The sequence below is a fragment of the Notothenia coriiceps genome, unplaced genomic scaffold (genome assembly GCF_000735185.1).
Source record: "Notothenia coriiceps isolate Sejong01 unplaced genomic scaffold, NC01 NC01_scaffold00033837, whole genome shotgun sequence".
In the NCBI taxonomy this organism is placed as follows: Eukaryota; Metazoa; Chordata; class Actinopteri; order Perciformes; family Nototheniidae; genus Notothenia; species Notothenia coriiceps.
The window spans coordinates 51,458-56,516 of NW_011366538.1; positions in this window are offsets into that span (position 1 = coordinate 51,458).

The window sequence follows — 5,059 nt, forward strand, 5'->3', positions numbered from 1 at the left end:
GCCTTTAAGGGCAGCCGACACAAACGAATGCCGTGCTTCCATGAGCGTCAAATCCCGCCGCAGATGGGAATACATTGCAATCAGTTGTAAGCTATTTGCGTCCCTTTATGAAGCTGAAGGAGCCTAGGAGCGTCACAACTGCACGCCACGGGACCCTGGCCAAACGTCGCTCCTGGACGATTATGGAGTGAGAGTGNGTGTGCCTTGGCAGTCTCAGATGAGCGTCAATTCCCGCCGCAGATGGGAATACATTGCAATCAGTTGAAAGCTATTTGCGTCCCTTTATGAAGCTGAAGGAGCCTAGGAGCGTCACAACTGCACGCCACGGGACCCTGGCCAAACGTCGCTCCTGGACGATTATGGAGTGAGAGTGTGTTGTAAATTCAGGCACCCACATATTTGTGTGTAAAAAATGTGTGTTTAAAAACCAGAAGCCTTGGGACCTTTTCAGGCAAGGGAATGTTGCTGCCTCGGCAGAAGGCACACAGTCATGATTGAGTGGTTTTCCTTGGATCAATAATCCTGGACTATGCAGTTTCAAGGACAACAGCACATTCCTAGATCTCCGCCGGTATCCTCCAACACCTGCATCAATCCCTGCATTGTGAAGACAGGGGCCCATGGTTAAATGACGGACACGATGCACAGTCACGATTAAGCGCTGCACCCAGAGAGAAGAGGCAACGGTGGTAAAACAAGTTCTCATTAGTCACCCATTCCCTATTCTGCTATCTTGCCTTGAGCTACGCTCACCGCACATGCTCTGAATACATTCACACCTCACATACACACTTATGCAGATGTTCAAACATATTCATTCCAATTCAAAAATATATTTGACAGGAAATTTGATTTAATTTTAATGGAATGCTTTATGAGACTGGTGGACATCTCCTGAATAATTACGCAGAGCATGTTTCATATTAATGCTTGTTTGTAATCTGCTTTGGTGTGGCCCTTAGCTGATCTTCCTGACTAGCTAACTGGCTGGTTGGGATGGATTTTTATTCAAGCAGCGTGGGAGGTTTACATATTATAAAACTGCCTTCACGGCCTGCAGTTCATCTGCTTGCTTGTTTATCTGTTTATCCCTTGCCATTACTGTAATTAGGTCTTTGTACTGGAAGCCACAGCAGTCGTAACAAGAGCTCAGAACAGCATGTGAAGACAGAATGATGGTAAATAGGGCAAAAGCAAAATGGACTATGTGTACAGCGCACTCTCTGAAGAGAAATAAGTCAGCGCCCTGGCAGCAGTGAATGCTGTAATTGCTCCCTTCAAAGAGCCCCTGTCTTGCCAGGACACAATGGAATGACCTTTTTGTGATTGCAAACCTCTTTTAATGGTGAACCACAGTGGTCATATCCCTGACCTCCTCCTGTATACTGCCTCACACTGTTGTCATTCTACTTATGTAATTCAAGTGCTTTTATAGCGTTCTCATTTATTTTAATAGGAATAGGTCTATGATGTTTCAATTGAAACAAGGCTCAGTTTTGCTATGTTTCTTACTGTTCATGCAGTGTCCTTGTTTGAGTCATTTTGAAGAATAACACTGTCTGGCTCAGTTAATCACCATCTGGCTGTTCTTTGAAAGAGTGACAGTTTTTGACACGGCTGTTTGAATTGCTAATTTTCTGTGGAAGTCCTTCTGTGAGCTAAGGGTCCAAATACAATTTTAATGCACAACTCAAGCACTTACTCAATGAATGTTTGTCATTGCGTGTTTGAAGGCAATACACATTAACTATTTTAGCTCATGTTATAACTCACTGCTTAATAAATCATTACCCATTCTCTTTACAAGCTGATGCTCAAAATAAACTCACTAACTGTGATCTACTATAACAATATTTGGTTCAAAAACGTACTGCACACAACGACAAAGAACAAAGGAATATGAAGAAAATGCTAAGAAAAAACGTTTTGCTCAGAAAAGAGATCCATTTTAGTTTTAAATAATGAGATTATAATAATAATAAAATTAATCATCCTTTCCAGAGTATTTTTTGTTTTGATAAAGGATAGAGCATTCAACAGACAAACGCTTCATCAAGGTTGAGACATTGCTACTCATTCATTCTCACCACCCATTTTTTTCCCGCCAGTGAAAGCGTTCAAGAGCCAATATGCTAAGAATGTGGAGCTATTAAGTTTGCCAACATGCCTTGGACTACACAGAACACCAGATGCCACCAAGAAAAACTGCTAAATCAGTGTCACGCACGGTGTGGGTAACGGAGGTGGAAGTGAAGAAAAAAGTATTGTTTGCTCGAAGCTAGAGCAGTTTCACAAGGCAGGCCGAGCAACATTTCACGAGACAACGTCATTTTATGTCGCAATTCAGGCTCTGCCTCTTACACATCCACATTTCAATAGTCAATCATATATAATGAGTCAACATGGCTGCTCCAAAGGCTCGCTATGCGGCTCAGAAATGTAGCCTTCTGTTGCCCAAGGCTCAAGCAATGCCAATATTTCAAAACCCATTCTTTACTGAGTTGACCGGTCACTTTGGTGCTTTAGTACACACACGACTCGTAGGCAGATTTACAGAGATGAGGAGTGTGGAAATAATTACAAACATAAAAGACGTTCCTTAGCTTTATGGAACACATCAGGACATTGTGAGCAATGTTTCAAATATCATCAAAATATTTTTGCTTGAGGCGTCGATTATTTACTTGTTTGTCCCTTAATTATAAAATAATAAAAATGTAAGTAAATGAAATCATGATATTTAATTTAAATTTAAAGTGTGCCCTGGTAGGGGAATATGCTGTGTGTTCCACTTATCTGTAATCCTACAGTGTGTTATGGTCTACAGGTATATACACATATAATAATTAAGCGCTTTGAGCACCAGGAAAAGAGCTTTATAAATGTAATGTATTATTATTATTATTATTATTATTATAATATGACCTTTGGAAATGAGATGTTCTAAACTGCATAAACGGAGAACCACCAATAATAATCACTGAATTAATGTCGTTAGTACGGTAGTTATTTTTGTAGTTCAGAGAAAATTGTTGAAAGTTGACTGGTGGCAGACAGACGCCAAGCCACATGCTATAAACAGAGTTGCAAAGTTCCTGTTGGGAGGCAACACTCAAAAGTGATGGATCCAATTATAAATGTCTGTAAGCTTTTCGTCTTACAGGATTAAAATTACTCAACAACCTCTTTGCCCACAGAATGCATGAATGTCTGCATAATTGACATCAAAACGTCTGAAGTTTTAACGAATGGAAAAATATTGATGTGCTGTACATCTGATCAGTGGAGTAACAGCATGAAGCATACTGTACCTGCCTGCCAATCACAGCCCATCACGCTGTCAGTCACTCAGCCCTTTCAAGAACGAGTCCAGCTGGCAATTCAGATCAAGGCAGGAAAAAACCTGCAACACATAATGCAATACACTTTTCAAAACGCTTAGGTGTTAGGGACACGTATTTCATTATAGGTCATCAGGGCTGTTCCTTCTAAAGCAGCTGGAAATTGGGGTCACTATACTGTAAATCTGGGCTATTCAACTATACTATAAAGTAAGGCAGAAAAAGTAAAAATAACTTTTAGACGTACACTTCTTCTAAGGCATTCAGCAGGTTAATAGACAACTATATCTAAATTGACAGATGGAGTGAAGTCATTTTAAAAATGCTTACCCGAACTATGCCAATAAGTTGGTTACTCCATGTGGTAAAAAGTATGTAATTCCTGTTTTGTGTTTTAACAAATTATGCACTACACATTTTCCAGATCGCTGGTGCAAAAACTTGTAATATGCCTGCCTTGGCAACATTTCCCACAAACAAAACTGTACTCATAGGATGTAATATTGTTAGTAAAAGTGTGTATCGCCTAATGGGGAACATCAGTAAATTACATGTTGTGTGTTTGTGATTATTGTTTCGGATAAACACTTATTTCTCTGCTCTCCAATCAGAGGTCTGCCACCTCTATCAGATCTGAATTACAGTCTTATGAGTCACACACTGTAACTCTAACACATCCTGACACACAGCAGTCAGCAAAGCATTGATGTTTCTCTCAGAGAGCTGTTGGTCTGTTGGCCGAAGCATCACAACATTATTCAAATCCAGGGCTATGACTCCAGGGCTGCTTTATCAAAATATGAGAAGACACTTATTTTCTTTGTGCTTTTTACATTGTGTTCTAAGTTGGAAACCAAACTATTTTCTTGACAATTAGTAGCAGGCGATATAACCTAGTTTAACAGTCAGTGGATTCAAAAAAATATCTAATTAGAGTGCACAAAGCGTAGCTTGCTCAGGTCGCTTGAGTTCTTATTTGGATTTCACAGCAGGAGTCCAACATGCCTTCTGAAACCCAGTCGTCCAAATCAGATCAGCACAAATCCATAAAACATTATGTTCCAGAGTCTGTGGAGAAGATAAACATGAAAAAGGAATATTATATTTAATGATCAACATCAAAACCATGAACTACTTGCAGACTGAGGTCTGGCATTGGCCTTCAAAGTCCCCAGACTTGAATATTACTGAATAACCGTGGTTAAATATTAAAAGGTTCAATGCATAAAAATGGGTTCAGGTTATTGTATTAAGCGGGTGAATATGTCTATGCTCGTCTGGTGGGAGGTACTTAGGACTGGAAGGGGGAAGAAAGGAGAGCTGCAGGATGAAGGGTGTATTTTCAAAGTCTGGCTTTTCGCCTTTTCTCCAGAAAACTGCCTATCGGGTACCATTTTCACAACATAATGCTGAAAGGTTATAGTTATATTTTTGGCCCAGTAATGCCAAACATCAACGTCCTCCCTCAGCTTTAACTTGATTTCACTTGGAAATTATACAAAATCAACAGTTGACCTGGGCTTTATATAAATAGATATCATATTTCCTGAGCTACTGTGCACCTATACATTTATATTGTGTCTGCATTCTTTGTGTGCCTTTCTTTTTGCCCCTGCTGCTTATGTGTACTCAGTGCATTGCACATCAGTGGATTTACTCCAAATAGCTCTGCTCCCCCCCACTGCCAGTCACCCCCTCTATGTTCTGCAAGTTACGTG